Source organism: Apodemus sylvaticus, chromosome X, assembly GCF_947179515.1.
Source record: "Apodemus sylvaticus chromosome X, mApoSyl1.1, whole genome shotgun sequence".
Taxonomy (NCBI): domain Eukaryota; kingdom Metazoa; phylum Chordata; class Mammalia; order Rodentia; family Muridae; genus Apodemus; species Apodemus sylvaticus.
The window spans coordinates 140,558,169-140,576,616 of record NC_067495.1 but is presented as its reverse complement, the minus strand read 5'-3'; the positions used below and the strand labels follow the sequence as shown (position 1 = coordinate 140,576,616).

General features: G+C 41.0%; 1 pseudogene; it reads left to right on the top strand.

Moving 5' to 3' along the window:
• Positions 1 to 1,399: 1,399 nt before the first annotated feature.
• LOC127674712 (probable 28S rRNA (cytosine-C(5))-methyltransferase) lies at positions 1,400 to 16,385 on the top strand (annotated as a pseudogene).
• Positions 16,386 to 18,448: the final 2,063 nt, after the last annotated feature.

Below are 18,448 nucleotides of genomic sequence, written 5' to 3'. Positions count from 1 at the left end.
TCCCCAGGAAGTACACCTAATTGCATAGGGGTTAACGTCGAGAGGCTGTCCTTAAAATAATAAGGGAGCCTATTACCCCTCCTCTGAAAAAGACGTTATACAATTTAAGAGGAATTACGGTCAATGCTTCCCCTCCTGGTTAAGGCCCGCCTTCTTATGAAGGATATTTATCCACTTGTTTTCTACCTCCTCGTGTTCTAATTAATAAAAAAAGGGGGGACATGTACAGAGCCATATTGGGGCAGTCTTGCACTTGGTCAGAGTTTGACTTTGGTCAAGGTTAACTTCTCCCAGATAGCCAGGATCCTTCTCCACCCAGGGTGGAGTGCTCGAAGTAAAGGTTAAGTTCATTGTTCCTCCAGGTCTAGGGATTCCTGAATTAAACAGGTGACCCACCCAGCTGCTGGAGCAGTCAAGACGAGGACCTCCAAGAGAAGCTAGACAACTTCCACCGGAACTCAGCCTGGAGTCTGGGGGGAAGGGTTGCCCAAACTGTTAAAAGGTCTGGCGCCATTAAAGTTTCCGGCTTTGATCAGTGAATATTGTCTTAGCCGTACCTCTTTTCGCCCCTCTTCCCTATTTATTCCTCAGCTTCTGTTCCAGAAACCCACTTCGTAATAGCTGCAGGCAGCTATGGAACCCTACAGGTTAGGATGTGGTAGAAGAGAAAACATTATTCTAGTAATGTGCATTGGTGTAAGCAGAATGGAACTCAGAGCAACAGTTTTACAAATGACTCAAGATAGGACTTCTTTATGATACACATGTAATATTTGAAGGACTATAGGTCAATATATGATAGAGATATAAATAATGTATTGGTGATATGTGTAAAACAGCCAAGAATTGGAACCAACCTATCTACTCAGCAGATGAATGGATAAAAAAGGTTAGGTATATGTTGAAGACATGGTTCACACATTAAAAGCTAAGACTCAACAACCAAAAATGATGAGGAACATTTACATCATCTTATTTTTATGCACTTATAAAGAAAAATGAAATCATGATATTTTCAGAAAATTGGGTGGAGTGCAAGATAATTTTTAGACAAACTAAAAGAATCTCAGAAGGAAAACTACCGTGTTTACTATCATATGAAATATATATATATATATATATATATATATATATATATATATCATAAAAAGATTAAAAGCCTGCTCATATTTACATATATAGTACATACTCTATAAGTATGTAATAGATACATAATTATACAAATATATAATATATAAATTATATGTAAAAACATGGGTATGTGACCATGTTTATGTGTGGAAGTCTTTAACACCTAAAAGTGATCAAAATGATGGAAAATATTAAGGATTGTAAGGAAAATCTAATGGATTGCATCTGACATTGAATAAGATGGGGCTTAAATGGAGATACAAGGACTATGGGGAAAAGGAATGGTAAGGGTGATAGAAAACACAAATGGCATATATGGATAAAATGCCATAATTAGATCCATTGGGTTGTGTGATAACTTAAAAAATGTTGACAGAAGTCTAGAAGTGGAAGACTAATTGGCCTTCTTCTTGCTTTTATGTGAGGTGATATTTGAGTAAAGGTGTTTCTCCTAAAGGGTAAGTCTTGTTCCTGAGGAACACTGTATGTATTTCAAAGTTGTTCCTTTAATCTTGACTTACAGAAATGATAAAAAAATGAAAAAAAGACAAGAAAGGAAAGAAAGAATGAAAGAAAGAAAGAAAGAAAGAAAGAAAGAAAGAAAGAAAGAAAGAAAGAAAGAAAGAAATATTATTTAAACTTCCCAGAATTACATGACAATTTTCCTGCAGTGAAATCACTGAAAAACCTTGTGGTTCCTCAATAGTGTATGACCTCAGCTCTGGCCTGCCAGGAAACCATCAATATTAGCAGTGATTTGACTTTACCAGTTGATGGCTTTAACAGTATCTTATATAGATGTGTTGAGCTCAGTTGTCATGCTCTACGTTTTGCTAATGCTCTGGGTTTCAGAGTTGTTTTGTCCTATGAAATTAATTTTGACTCTAAAAACCGTTCAATTGCAACACTGAGAATGCCAATCTTGCTATAAACTGGCATTGAAATTAGAACCTTCAAATGGTCAACATCTGTAATCATCAAGGAAATGCAAATCAAAACAACTCTGAGATTCTAACTCACACCAGTCAGAATGGCCAAGATAAAAAACTCAGGGGACAACAAATGCTGGAGAGGATGTGGAGAAAGAGGAAAACCCCTTCATTGCTAGTGGGACTGCAAGCTGGTAAAACTACTCTGGAAAACAGTTTGGTTGTTGCTCAGAAAAGTTTGCATAGCACCAACTAAGGATCCAGCTATACAACTCCTGGGTATATACCTAGAAGATGCTGCAACATGTAATAAGGACACATGCTCCACTATGTGCATAGCAGCCTTATTTATAATAGCCAGAAGCCTAAAAGAACCTAGATGCCCCTTAACAGAGGAATGAATACAGAAAATGTGGTACATTTACACAATGGAGTACTACTCAGTTATTTGAAACAATGAATTCATGAAATTCTTAGGCAATGAATGGAGCTAGAAAATATCATCCTGAGTGAGATAACCCAATCACTAAAAGAACACACAAGGTATGCACTCACTAATAAGTGGATATTAGCCCCAAAGTTCATAATATCCAAGATACAACTCACAGACCACATGAAGATCAAGAAGGAAGACCAAAGTGTGGATACTTTGATCCATATTGGAAGGTAGGTCAAAATACCCATGGCTCACATCCAACTAATAGATTGAGCATAGGGTTGCCAATGGAGCAGCTAGAGAAAGAACCCAAGGAGCTGCAGAGGTTTGCAAGCCTGCAGGCAGAACAATAATATGTATCAACCAGTACCCACAGAGCTCCCGGGGACTAAACCACCAACCAAAGAGTACACATGGAGGAACCCATGGCTCCAGCTACTTATGTAGCAGAAGATGACCATTTCAGACATCAATGAGAAGAGAGGCCATTGGTCCTGTGAAGGCTCAGTTCCCCGGAACAGGAGAATGCAAGTGAGGAAATAGGGGGAGGGTAAGCACGGGGAGGGGGTTAGGACAGGGGGATTTCTGAGTTTTAACTAGGAAAGGGGATACCATTTGAGATGTGAATAAAGCAAATATCTTATAAAATAAGAAAAAAGAAATTAGAACCTTCAATAATCCTAATATTGCTGAATATAATTCAGTCATGTCATTAGATATACAGAAGTATATTAATGGCATTTTGAAGATAGTGCCCTTTCTTTTCTTTCTTTCTTTTTTACTAACATATTTACTTTACATCCAGATTAAAGCTTCCATTTCCTCCTCTTTTCCAACCCCACCCCATCCACTCATCTACTAATTCTTCCTTTTCCTCATACAAGGAGAGGATTCCAGTGGATATCAACCAGCCTTGGCATATCAAGTTGCATTATGTCTATGTGTTGTGTATTATAAAAAGATAAGAGAGAGAGGATATGTTATGGTAGAGGTGTAGTCAGGCATGGAGAAGGGGGTGCCTGGGAGGGCCCATGCTCAAGCATCCCTTCCCACTGAGGGACCAGCCAGATTATAGTATATTATATAATATACTTTCGGGACTTTCGGGGCGTGGGGGGCTAGAAAAGGGGAAATCATTTGAAATGTAAATAAATTATATCGAATAAAAAAATTTAAAAAAAAAGTTTATTCGGGGAATTGCAAGGGGAGTTGAGAGGATAGTAGAGGCACAGAAATGCAGAGAGGGAGGGGAAATGGCCATGAGCAGTTGAAGAGAAAGGGGGGCAGCAGGGAATAGAGAGGGAGTGGAAAGGAGCAAGGGGACAGAACAGGAGCAAAAGGACAAGAGCAAGAGAGAGAGGAGGGGTCAAACATCCCCTTTTATAGTGAATCACTCACACATGGCTGTTGTCAGGCAACTGTGAGTTGGAGATTAGGAATGCTAACATTCCCTCATTTTGGTTTAATTACAAAAGAAAAAAAAAGAGGTGATAGTGGAACAGGAATAGGTTCTTCATGATCTTTAGCTACTTCCTGCTGACTCTGGGGCAACATGTCTCTAGGAACCCTAGAAGAATGGTAATGGAATGCTGGTCCAGTCTTATGAGAATTGGCTGTTGCCTTGCTGTCCGCGGTCTGTGGAACTGGCTGTTGATAGATCAGAAGGAACAATAGAAGCATCTGTGTCTGTGAGAGAAGATTGGAACATCTGTAGGTTGCTTCTCTGGATCTGTCCTAGATGTAGTAAGTGCCTGGACTAGACAAAATGCTGAAACAAACACATGTATGTTATAGGTAGAGAATAATATTAAGTACATTTGGGAGAAAGGATTTTCTTTTCATAGATGTGCATTTGAAAGCCTGAGGACTCCCATCCTCTGGAATAGGTAGTAAGTGGGAACTTTAGTCTATTGATTAGCAGATATACTCATCTGGACAGAGTCTATTTGACCCATGAGATACCTCTCATGATCATGAGTGGGTTTCCTGTAACTTATAAGTTTATAAAAGAGATAAATGAGTTAACGTGTACCATCTTTAACATGAGCCTTTTGTGGAGTAGAAGGAACAAGAATTTGGGTTTATACAGTTGGATTGTATAGTAAAATGTGTCATTGGAGTTAGGCAAATTTATAAGAACTCAAATAATGTTATGACAGTGATGTAGCAAGAAGAGAAATTGTGAAGCATTTATTTGATGGAAAATGCATTTAGGTAAGGACCTAGGTCTGTTATCTAGCTGTCAAACTACAATTACTTTAGCTTTCGATGTAGTCAGAAATCTGGGGGAAGAAGAGGTTATAATCTAGCAGTCATATATTAATGAAAGAAATAACAGAGTTCATCTATAGTCTAAAGAGTTCCTTAAGTTCATTGTGGCCACTTGGGCACAGTCTGGCTTTCACACCCAGAAAACAGAGGGCCTTTTACAAAGAGCCTTTTTCCCCTGTGGATCAAATAACATGTGAAAGGAGAAATGACTCGCCTTAACTTAGGCAATATGCAGCATTTGACTCTCAAGCTGTCTACAGCATAGACCAAGCCTGAACAGAGCAATGATGGTGTTTTCTAGTGGTTTTTATACCACAATCCAGGCAATCTCTTGTAGCTGTATCCATATCTTTTGAGACCTTGGGGGTAAGATGTTAGGCTTTGAGAGATTCTTTCTATCATAAAATTAAATATATTAATAATTAGCAGACTTCTGACAAGATTGAGAGTCATATTGATTGGTAATATCTTTATTAGACAACTTATACTTGTTAGATTACTTACTAGAGAAAGTATATAGTAAATAGAGCATAGAGAAAAAAATTGCATTAGTAGAGAAACATTGGGCTTAGAGTTAGTGTGGACCAGAACAAGAGAGCTGGAAGCTGTGGCTTAAGACCATGGTAATGAAAAGTATGCTCAGCCTGCCTCAGGCCAGTGACACTAACTGAACATGCAGCCTGTGGAAGTGGGCCAGAGGCATGAGAGCGCTGAGCTTTGGGGTTTGGATAGGTGTGTTGTGGAAGCCAGTGCATTAGTTGTTGGGTGATGCCTATTAGATGACACTTATGGTAGGTGCCTGTATTCCTTTATAGCACTGTCACTTGCAAAGGAAGATTTTTCCACTTGCTCTACAACCTTGCCATGATGTGTTGTCATTTGAGTATTTATCTTGGCCATTCTGATAGATATAAGATAAAATGTCAGAGTCTTTGATTTGATTTGCATTTCCTCGATGACTTAGGATGTTGAGTATTTCTTTAAGGGCTTCTAGGCTACTAAAGATTCTTCTGTAGAGAATTCTCTATTTACCTCTCGGTACCACTTTTAAATTTGGCTATTTGTGTTGTTGGTACTTAATTCTTTTTTTTTTTTTTTTTTTTTTTTTTTTTTTTTTTGAGAAGTTGACTATTAGGCCTCTGTTAAATGTAGGGATGCTGAAGATTTTTCCCATTCCGTGGGCTTTCATTTTGACCTATTAGCCATTATGACCTGTTAACTATGTCCTTTGCATTACAGAAGCTTTTCAGTTTCATAAGGTTCCATTTATCAATTGTTGATTTTAGTGTTCTGTTTAGGAAGTTGCTTCCTGTACCTGTGCATTCAAGGTTATTTCCTACTTCCTTTTCTATCATGTTCAGAAAATGTGGTTTATGTTGAGGTATTTGATCGACAAGAGTTGAGTTTTGTTCAGCCTGATAAATATGGGTCTTATTGCCTTCTACATGCAAACATCTAGTTATACCAGCAACATTTGTTGAAGATTTCCTTTTTTCCATGGTATGGCTTTTATTTTTCCATTAGCTTCATTGTCAAAAATCAAGTGTCTGCCTAAGTGCATGTGGACCTGACCTTGGCTGGAAGTGTAGTGTCTGCTCAAACTGGGTCTAAGCAAGCAAAGCCTTCAGTATCATAGGACACAGGTTAGATCCTATGAAGAAGTGTTGACTTGGAGAAGAGCAGTGGCAGTGGCGGCAGCAGCAGCAGCAGCAGCAGCGGCTGGTCCAGAGGAAGGGCCATCAGCAGTAGAACCAAGTGGACAGGGTCCAGGCAGACCCTGCGCCCACGACCACTGGCCATCGCTGGCCAGCCAGGCTGCGAGCAGCGGAGGATTTACGGCGCCTTTCACCACACAGAAGCCACACCAGAACTCTGCCTCCTGCCAGTCAGATACGAGGCCTCCATATTGGTTCTCGGTCGCCAGAGAAATCAGACTGAGGTACGCAAATATAACCCGAGACCAACATCACGGGGGTCTAAGCCCGACGGGCATTGGCCTGCACCCAGGCCCTGGGCTGACCGGGGGGGGGGGGGGGGGGAGGGGGGCCACCAGGGTGCAAACCCGGCCAGGAGGTTCCCCCCCTCCCCCCGGCGCGCGCACACTACCGCCATTTTGCCTAAGGGAAGCCAGAGAGACCTAGCAGGCAAAACCAAACCAGCTAACAGGCATAGCCCGAGGCAGACATAGCAGGGGTCTCTGCCGGTCAGGCCCTGGACTGCCCCCAGGCCCTGGGCTGCTCGGTGGGCCATCTGTGTGCCGACCCAGCCAGGAGCTTGTTTGCCCGGGCCAGCGTGCACCACTGCCATTTTGCCTACGGGAAGCCAGAGGGATCCAGCAGACAAAACCAAACCAGCTAACAGGCATAGCCCAAGGCAGACATAGCAGGGGTCTCAGACGGTCAGGCCCTGGACTGCCCCCAGGCCCTGGTCTGCTCAGTGGGCCATCTGTGTGCTGACCCGGCCAGGAGGTTGTTAGCCCAGCAGACTCTCCCAGCACTCTCAGGGAGCGCGCACACGCCACCATCCTAGCCACCTGACAGACCCAATTAAAACAGCTGAGGGGAACTTTGCTCAGACATTGGCCTGCCAGGCTTTTGCCTAGACTCAGGGCCTGAGCAGATAGGCTAGCCTTGTGTGCACCAACCTGGTTGGAAGTTCCGCTGCCCAGCAGAGAGATCAGCACGCAGAAAAGGTCCCTACAGCATACAGCCTCAGGACTCCCTGAAGGAGCAAACGGGCACCTTCTGGCTCACAGACACAATCTGGGGCAAAGAACACTAGGGCTGCAAGGGCACCCAAGAGGAGGAAAGCACATTAGCAATCTGCAACAGGGGAAACCCTGCCCTCCAGTGGTGCAGAAATAGCCCTAGAGGTCTCAGGAAGCTGAAACACCAGCCAGAGACAAGACCAATTAGCTCCAGAGAACAAGATGGCAAAGGGCAAATGCAGGAACGCTACTAACAGAAATCTAGGCAATATGGCAGCATCTGAACCAAACTCTCCAACATCAGCAAGTCCTGGTTATGCCAACACACCAGAGAAACAAGATTTGGATTAAAAATCACTGTTCATGATGCTGCTAGAAGAACACAAAAAGGACATGAATGAATCTCTTAAAGAAATGCAGAGGAACATGAATAAGCTAGAAACCCGTATAATGGAAACACAAAAAAAAAAAAAAAAACACTTAAAGAAATGCAGGAGAATAAGGCCCAAGAGATAGAAGCCAATAAAGAAGAAAGGCAAAAAGAAACTTAAAGAAATGCAGGAGAACTTGAGTCAACAGGCAGAAGTCATGAAAGAGGAAACACAAAAATCTCTTAAAGAATTACAGGAAAACACAGACAAAAAAATGATGGAACTGAGCGAAACAATCCTGGACCTAAAAACAGAAGTAGAAACAACTAAGAAATCACAAAGGGAGACAACTTTGGAGATAGAAAACCTTGAGAAGAAATCAGGGGCCATAGATGCAAATATAAACAACAGAATACAAGAGATGGAAGAAAGAATCTCAGATGCCGAAGATACCATAAAAACCATTGACTCAACTGTCAAAGAAAATACAAAATGCAAAAAGCTTGTATCCCAGAACATCCAGGAAATCCAGGATACAATGAGAAAACCAAACCTAAGGATTATAGGTATAGATGAGAGTGAAGACTTACAACAGAAAGGGCCAGCAAATATCTTCAACAAAATTATGGAAGAAAACTTTCCTAATTTAAAGAGAGAGATGCCTATGAATATACAAGAAACCTACAGAACTCCAAACAGACTGGATCTGAGCAGAAATACCTCTCGTCACATAACAATCAAAACCCCAAATGCACTAAACAAAGAAAGAATATTAAAGGCAGTAAGAGAGAAAGGCCAAGTAACATATAAAGGAAGACCTATTAGAATCACACCAGACTTCTCACCAGAGACTATGAAAGCTAGAAGATCCTGGGCAGATCTCATGCAGACTCTAATAGAACACAAATGTCAGCCAAGACTACTATACCCAGCAAAACTCTCATTCACAATAGATGGAGAAAACAAGATATTCCATGACAAAATCAAATTTACACAATATCTATCCACAAACCCAGCTCTACAAAGAATAATAGGAGGAAAACTCCAATACAAGGAGGGAAACTACACCCTGGAAAAAGCAAGATAGTTACCTTCCTTCATCAAACCCAAAAGAAGATAACCACTCAAATATAAAAAGAACATCAAAAATGACAGGAAGTAATAATCACTATTCCCTAATATCTCTTAACATCAATGGTCTCAATTCCCCAATAAAAAGACATAGACTAACAGACTGGATAAGGAAATAGGACCCTACAATTTGCTGTATACAGGAGACACACCTCAGTGTCAAAGATAATAGCTACCTTAGAGTAAAAGGCTGGAAGACAATCTTACAAGCCAATGGTCACAGGAAACGAGCAGGAGTAGCCATTCTAATATCAGATAAAATTGACTTTCAACCTAAAGTCATCAAAAGAGACACAGAAGGAAACTTCTTGCTGGTCTAAGGAAAAATCCACCAAGAAGAACTTTTAATTCTGAACATCTATGCGCCAAATGCAAAGGCACCCTCATTCATAAAAGAAACTTTATTAAAGCTCAAAGCACACATTGCACCTAACACAATAATTGTGGGGAATTTCAACACTCCACTTTCCTCAATGGACCGATCGGGAAAACAGAAACTAAACAGAGACACAGTAAAACTAATTGAAGCTTTGGACCAGTTGGATTTGACTGATATTTATAGAACATTTCACCCTAAAGCAAAAGAATATACCTTTTTCTCAGCACCTCATGGTACCTTCTCCAAAATCGACCATATAATTGGACACAAGGCAGACCTCAACAAATATAAGATGATCGAACTAATCCCATGCCTCCTATCACATCACTATGGTGTAAGAGTGATTTTCAATAGCAACAAAAACAACAGAAAGCCCACATACACATGGAGGCTGAATAATACTCTACTCAATGACACCTTGACCAAAGAAGAAATAAAGAAAGAAATCAGAGACTTTTTAGAATTTAATGAAAATCAAGGCACAACATACCCAAATCTTTGGGACACAATGAAAGCAGTGCTAAGAGGTAAACTCATAGCCCTGAGTGCCTCCAAAAAGAAAATGGAGAGAGCATACACTACCAGCTTAATGACACACCTGAAAGTCCTGGAACAAAAAGAAGCCAATTCACCCAGGAGGAGTAGAAGGCAGGAAATCATCAAACTCAGGGCTGAAATCAATCAATTGGAAACAAAGCGAACCATACAAAGAATTAACGAATCCAGGAGCTGGTTCTTTGAGAAAATCAACAAGATAGATAAACCCTTAGCCAGACTGACCAAAGGGCACAGAGAAAGTATCCAAATTAACAAACTTAGAAATGAAAAGGGAGATATAACAACGGAAACTGAGGAAATCCAAAATATCATCAGATCCTACTACAAGAGCCTGTACTCAACACAACTGGAGAATCTGGAGGAAATGGAAAATTTCCTTGACAGATACCAAATACCAAAATTAAATCAGGACCAAATAGATCATCTAAACAGTCCCATAACACCTAAAGAAATAGAAGGAGTCATAGAAAGTCTTCCAACCAAAAAAAGCACAGGACCAGATGGTTTCAATGCAGAATTCTATCAGAACTTCAAGGAAGAGTTAACACCAATACTCTTCAAACTATTCCACAAAATAGAAACAGAAGGAATACTACCCAATTCCTTCTACGAAGCCACAATTACACTGATACCAAAGCCACACAAAGATCCAACAAAGAAAGAGAACTTCAGACCAATTTCCCTTATGAACATCGATGCAAAAATACTCAATAAAATTCTTGCCAACCGAATCCAAGAACACATCAAAACGATCATCCACCATGATCAAGTAGGCTTTATCCCGGGAATGCAGGGTTGGTTTAATATACCGAAGTCCATCAATGCAATCCACTACATAAACAAACTCAAAGAAAAAAACCACATGGTCATTTCATTGAATGCTGAAAAAGCATTTGAAAAAATTCAGTATCCTTTCATGCTTAAAGTCTTGGAAAGAACAGGAATTCAAGGCCCATACCTAAACATAGTAAAAGCAATATACAGCAAACCGGTAGCCAGCATCAAACTAAATGGAGAGAAACTTGAAGCAATCCCACTAAAATCAGGGACTAGACAGGGCTGCCCCCTCTCTCCTTATCTTTTCAATATTGTACTTGAGGTACTAGCTCGGGCAATTCGACAACATAAGGAGGTCAAAGGGATACAAATTGGAAAGGAAGATGTCAAACTATCATTATTTGCAGATGACGTGATAGTCTAACTAAGTGACCCAATAAACTCCACTAGAGAACTCCTACAGCTGATAAACAACTTCAGCAAAGTGGCAGGTTATAAAATCAACTCAAGCAAATCAGTGGCCTTCCTATACTCAAAGGAGAAGCAGGCTGAGAAAGAAATTAGGGAAATGACCCCCTTCACAACAGCCACAAACAGTATAAAGTATCTTGGGGTGACTCTTACCAAACATGTGAAAGATCTTTACGACAAGAACTTCAAGACTCTGAAGAAGGAAATGGAAGAAGACCTCAAAAAATGGGAAAACCAAGGTGAATCATGGTATGCACTCACTAATAAGTGGTTATTAACCTAGAAAACTGGAATACTCAAAACATAATCCACACATCAAATGAGGTACAAGAAGAAAGGAGGAGTGGCCCCTGGTTCTGGAAAGACTCAGTGAAACAGTATTCGGCAAAACCAGAACGGGGAAGTGGGAAGGGGTGGGAGGGAGGACAGGGGAAGAGAAGGGGGCTTACGGGACTTTCGGGGAGTGGGGGGGCTAGAAAAGGGGAAATCATTTGAAATGTAAATAAATTATATCGAATAAAAAAAAATTAAAAAAAAAATGGGAAAACCTCCCATGCTCATGGATCGCCAGAATCAATATAGTTAAAATGGCCATTTTGCCAAAAGCAATATACAGATTCAATGCAATACCCATCAAAATCCCAACTCAATTCTTCACAGAGTTAGAAAAAGCAATTAACAAATTCATCTGGAATAACAAAAAACCCAGGATAGCTAAAACTATTCTCAGCAACAAAAGAAATTCTGGGGGAATCAGTATCCCTGACCTCAAGCAATACTACAGAGCAATAGTGTTAAAAACTGCATGGTATTGGTACAGTGACAGGCAGGCAGATCAATGGAACAGGATTGAAGATCCAGAAATGAACCCACACACCTATGGCCACTTGATCCTCGACAAAGGGGCTGAAAACATCCAATGGAAAAAAGATAGCCTTTTCAACAAATGGTGCTGGTTCAACTGGAGGTCAGCATGCAGAAGAATGTGAATTGATCCATCTTTATCGCCTTGTACTAAGCTCAAATCCAAATGGATCAAGGACCTCCACATAAAGCCAGACAATCTGAAGCTAATAGAAAAGAAACTGGGGAAGACCCTTGAGGACATTGGTACAGGGAGAAAATTTCTGAACAGAACACCAATAGTGTATGCTCTAAGATCAAGAATTGACAAATGGGACCTCATAAAATTACAAAGTTTCTGTACGGCAAAGGACACCATCAAAAGGACAAATCGGCAACCAACAAATTGGGAAAAGATATTCACCAATCCTACATCAGATAGAGGGCTAATATCCAATATATATAAAGAACTTAAGAAGTTAGACTCCAGAAAACCAAACAACCCTATTAAAAAATGGGATACCGAGTTAAACAGGGAATTCTCACCTAAAGAACTTCGGATGGCGGAGAAGCATCTTAAAAAATGCTCAACTTCATTAGTCATTAGGGAAATGCAAATCAAAACAACCCTGAGATTTCACCTTACACCAGTCAGAATGGCTAAGATTAAAAATTCAGGAGACAGCAGGTGTTGGAGAGGATGTGGAGAAAGAGGAACACTCCTCCACTGCTGGTGGGGTTGCAAATTGGTACAACCACTCTGGAAATCAGTCTGGCGTTTCTTCAGAAAACTGGGCACCTCACTTCCAGAAGATCCTGCTATACCACTCCTGGGCATATACCCAGAGGATTCCCCACCATGTAATAAGGATACATGCTCTACTATGTTCATAGCAGCCCTATTTATAATTGCCAGATGCTGGAAAGAACCCAGGTATCCCTCAACAGAAGAGTGGATGCAAAAAATGTGGTATATCTACACAATGGAGTACTATTCAGCCATTAGAAACAATGAATTCATGAAATTCTTAGGCAAATGGATGGAGCTAGAAAACATCATACTAAGTGATGTAACCCAGACTCAAAAGGTGAATCATGGTATGCACTCACTAATAAGTGGATATTAACCTAGAAAACTGGAATACTCCAAACATAATCCATACATCAAATGAGGTACAAGAAGAAAGGAGGAGTGGCCCCTTGTTCTAGAAAGACTCAGTGAAGAAGTATAGGGCAAAACCAGAACAGGGAAGTGGGAAGGGGTGGGTGGGAGTACAGGGGGAGAAAAGGGGGCTTATGGGACTTTCGGGGAGTGGGGGGCTAGAAAAGGGGAAATCATTTGAAATGTAAATAAAAAATATATCGAATAAAAAAAAGAAAGACAAAAAAAAAAAAAGTGTTGACTTGGCTGAAAGGTCCGGAAACAGGAGATGCAGAGATCACACTGGTCATATATTTGCTCATAGCTGGTGATGAGAATTTCAAGAGGCTAACAAATCATGCTCGGAAGAAAACAAATAAAAGGAAGTTGGGGTCTGTTGATGTTCCTAAACCAAATAAGTCTTCTGGGATCAAACCATTGCCTGGAGAATTTTGCAAAGGAACAGTCCAGACTTGAGGTAAGAACCCAGAACCAATTTAAAGCAGTGATGGGGATGAGGAGGAAGACTCTGAGGAAGATGGTGTGGTGAACCAAGGGGACCTTCCAGGCTTTGAGGACAGTGGTTAGGAGATGGTGGATGTTTGTGGAGCAGACTCTAATGTGGAGGAGGAGGAGGAAAATGTGTTGTTCATTGAAATAGCTACTCTAAAGTAGAAGTCCTGGGAGGTCACCACTGGGTTCCAGTCGGGTAAAGAGTATACTTATAAGAATGAAGATGATGGTATTGCCCCAAAGTCTCACCCCAAAAAGGAGGAGAAAACAGAGGGGTATCTGCACATTAATCTGGAAGATGAAGAAGCCTTTGTGCTGCCTACTAGTGGAGATATGGAGAGGATTCCAAGGCTCCAAGTCCCACAACAATTTAACAAGTAGATCCAGAATATAGTAGCAGTGCTTCAGATTTTTGGAGCTCAGGGAGAAGACTGCTCTCATTAGGAGTATCTCAATCAGCTTCAGAAGGATTTAGCCACTTAACTATTCATATGGAAACTACCTGCAAGCAAATAGAGCTGTTCCCTCTGATTTGATACAGTTCTTAAAAGCTAATGAGGTGCCCCAGCCAATCACCTTTTCGACCATCACCTTGAAAACCAATTGCTGAGAATTTACTCAGGCACAGATCAATCATGGGGTTAATATGGATCAATTGGGAAAGTGGTCCAAGTCTGGACTTGTGGTATATGAATTCTTCAGTACCTATTGGCACCACTCCTGGCTGGGAACTATATACTGCAGGGAGCTTCAGTATGTTACTTGTCATGCCCCTGGCACCTCAGGAGCATAAGCAGATATAGGCCTGTGTTATACTCCTGGAGGAAAGACCAGCTATATGGCTCAGCTGGTGAAGAACACAGTCAACACTGCCTCCAAGAGTAGAGGCTACCTGGTCTACTGCTCCTGTTCCATTATGGTAGAAGAGAATTATGGGAGCATGAAAGGCAGTCTAAGTTCTGATTAAGCTAGGTTTAAACCTGGGAGACCCAGCAGATAATTCTGCAGGAGTCAGAAGGCCATTTGCCATGCTCACAGACACTAAGCTCCTGACACAAGGCCTCAGCTCTCCATAATTCTGTGGCCATCAGTCATATAGGAAAATTCCCCAATCCCCAGGTATTCTATCTGGACTCCACTTCCACAGTTACTGGCATCATCCAGGTATGCTCCTCTCCAGTTACCTGGCAATAGCCAGGTAGGCCTGGCCCACTGTAAAAGTACCTGCTTGCTCCCTCCTCTTACTCTTACTCTCTTACTCTTGCCTCTTTTACTCCTGTCTCACTCTCTTGCCTTCTTGTGACACACTCATTCCACATTCCTTTCCCTCTCTCTCCACATGGCCATGGCTGGCCTCTACTTTTCACTCATCACAACCCTCCACAAACAATAAACACTTTATAACCATGGACTGCTTATTCTCATCTGGGGCAATGGAGCAGGTCTTTCTCTAAAGAGCCATGGAATCTCCCTCAGGAATCCTCTCTGTGCTTCCAGACATTGTTTCCATCAACCCAAGCTGGCTGCCTGAGCAAACCAAGGACTCTCTTCCTCTCGGAAGCAGCCTGAGCTCTGCCCTGCCCTTTGAGCTAGAGCTGGTCTGCAGGGGCAGGGGGTGGTTGGGGGGAAACTCAATTCTCAGCTGTTCAGTGGCCAGATGTGTCAGAGAGCTAGGACCTGCCATTGCTGGCCCATGGTAGGCTTGGGACCCAGAGCCCAACTCTTGCAGTTCCATGGGGATCTCAGACTGCACTTCCCAATCCTGGGTACAGGGTCCTGAAACTTCCCACATCCTGAAGCTTGCCTGGTGATGATATGGCTTGTGCGCAGTCAAACTTACTGCCTCCACCTCAGTCAGCAGCCCAAGCCCTTGCAGGACATGGGCCAACATTTTAAACCAAAGAGAATGACTGGGTGGCAGACTATGCCTTGTAAAATCAGAACCTGTGGCTGCTGCCCATTGGCCTTGACTTTGAACAAGAAGAATTTCTGTGCTTTTGAGAAAGGTGCTTTCACCCAACTCTACCTTGTACCAACACTCGTACTCTCACACTCCCAATATGGATGGTTTCTTTATTGCCAAATTCAAGAAAATTTCCAATTCTATTCCCCAGCGCCATGCAGGAAACTCAGCACCAGCTACCCCTACAGAGCCTAACCTGAAGGACCAGATCACCCCAAAATCTGAGAACAGCAGTCAGCCAGCTAAGAAAGCCAGGGGAGCTACAAAGGCAAGGCAGCAGTTGGTAAGATAGCAACAGTCCAAGAAGTTCTTCCAGAGGATGACTAGTATCTCCAAAGGGCCAGGATTGTAACTTGTACCTTCTTTCCCAAAGGACCAAGTATCTCCCAGGCCCCTCAAGAGCTTTCAGTCTGAAGGAAAAGCTGAAGTATTCAGGAAATGAAAGATGACTGAGAAGCTAAAGCAATGGGGACCTAAATAGAAGCACTCTAAGGAAGCTGCTTTCCCAAAGCACCTTACTCCTCCCAGGGGAAAGGAATGTGGTCAGTCCCTTGGGAAAGCCAAAAAGATACAGAGAGTAAAACAGCAGTTATCAGAGCAGCCTGCCAAGAGAAATCTTTTCCTGAAAAAAGATGCTGTGCCCAAGGGACCCTCTGTCCCCACAATGTCTCCCCATAGTTCCACCAGGCCCCCACCAGCAAAAAGGAGAAAAAGGGAAAAAAAAATCTGTGACAAAGGGCAGCAGCCACCCTCCATTGTCTTAAATGAACCTGGAAACTAGATTGTTGGCTCCAATGACATTGTCTCTTGTTGGAGCGTGTGTTTGTGTGTGTGTGTGTGTGTGTGTGTGTGTGTGTAATCAACCACTAAAAATGATCAAGTGTCCATAAATATGTGCGTTGATTTTGGGGTCTTTGATTCAATTCCATTGATTAACCTGTCTGTTTTTATGCCAATACCATGCAGCTTTGATTACTATTTTTCTGTAGTACAATTTGAAATTAGGGATGGTGATACCTCCAGAAGTTCTTTCATTGTATAGGATTCCTATAGCTGTGCTCAGTTTTTGATGTTTTCATATGAAGTTGAGGATATTTGTTTCAGGTTCTATAAGAATTGTATTGGAAATTTGATGGGAATTGCCTTGAATCTATAGATTGCTTATGGTAAGAACAAATTTTACTATGTTAATCCTATGGATCCATGAGCATGAGAGATATTTCCATCTTCTGATAGCTTCTTTACTTTTTTCCTTTGAAGTCTTGAAGTTCTTGTTATACAGTTCTTACTCTTGTTGGTTAGAGTTTTACCAAGATATTTTATATTGTTTGTGGCTATTGTGAATGGTGTTGTTTCCTTAATTTCTTTCTCAGGCTATTGATCCTTTGTATAAACGAAGACTACTTATATTTTTTTTTCTTTTTTGAATTAATTTTGTTTCCGGCGACTTTGGTGAAGATGTTTATCAGCTGTAGGAGTTCTGTGGTGAAGTTTTGGGGGTCATTTATGTATACTGGCATATCATCTGTGAATAGCGATACTTTGACTTCTATTTATGATTTGTATTCCTTTGATCTTATTTAGTTGTCTTAATGTTCTAGCTAAAACATCAATCAGTATATTAAACAGATGAAAGAGTAGGCCTCTTTTTCTTGTCTCTGATTTTATTGGATTTGCTTTAAGGTTCTCTCCATTTAATTTGATGTTGACTATTGGCTTATTCTATATTGTTTTTATCATGTTTCCATATGGGCCTTGTATCCCTGATCTCTCCAAGAATTTTATCATATAAAGGCATTGGATAAATCATATATTTTACATCTAATGGGATGATCATGTTCTTTTTTCTTTCAGTCTGTTTGTATAGTGGACTACAATAATAGAGTTTCATACGTTGAAACATCCATGCATCTCTTGGGATGAAGTCTACTTGATCATGGTGAAAATGATGTTTTGAATCTGTGCCTTTTTTTCTTTTCCTTTTTATTTTTTCCTTCTTCTTCTTTACTTTTGGTCAGGAAACTTCTTTTTAATTGGATATATTCTTTATTTACATTTCAAATGTTATCCCCTTTCCAAATTGCCCCCTCCCAGATGGACCCTATCCCATCCTCCCTCCTTGTCATACAGATCTTTCGCATGTTTGGTAAGAGTTACTCCAAGGTACTTTATACTGTTTGTGGCTATTGTGAAGGGTGTCATTTCCCAAATTTCTTTCTCAGCCTGCTTATCTGTTGAGTAAAGGAAGGCTACTGATTTGCTTGGGTTGATATCCATGGAATAATTTGTTTTGTTCGTCTACGGTAATTAAAAGATTTTCTGGGTATAGTATTCTGGATTGGCATCTGTGGTCTCTTAGGTACTGGAAAAATTCTGCCCCAGGCCTTTCTGGCTTTTAGAATCTCTGTTGAGAAATCGATTGCAATTCTGATAGGTCTGCCCTTATATGTTATTTGGCCCTTTTCCCTTGCAGCTTTTGATATTCTTTCTTTATTCTGAACAGTGTGTGTTTTGATTATTAGGTTGTTATTGAATATTTTTTTCTGGTCCAATCTATTTGATGTTCTGTAAGCTTCTTCTATGTTCACAGTCAATTTTTTTTCAGATTAGGATATTTTTCTTCTATGCTTTTGATAGAAATATTTTCCGGACCTGAGAACCTCCTTTATGTTCTTCTTCTTCTTCTTCTTTTTTTTTTTTTTTTGATATAATTTATTTACATTTCAAATGATTTCCCTTTTCTAGCCCCCCCACTCCCCGAAAGTCCCATAAGCCCCCTTCTCTTCCCCTGTCCTCCCACCCACACCTTCCCACTTCCCCGTTCTGG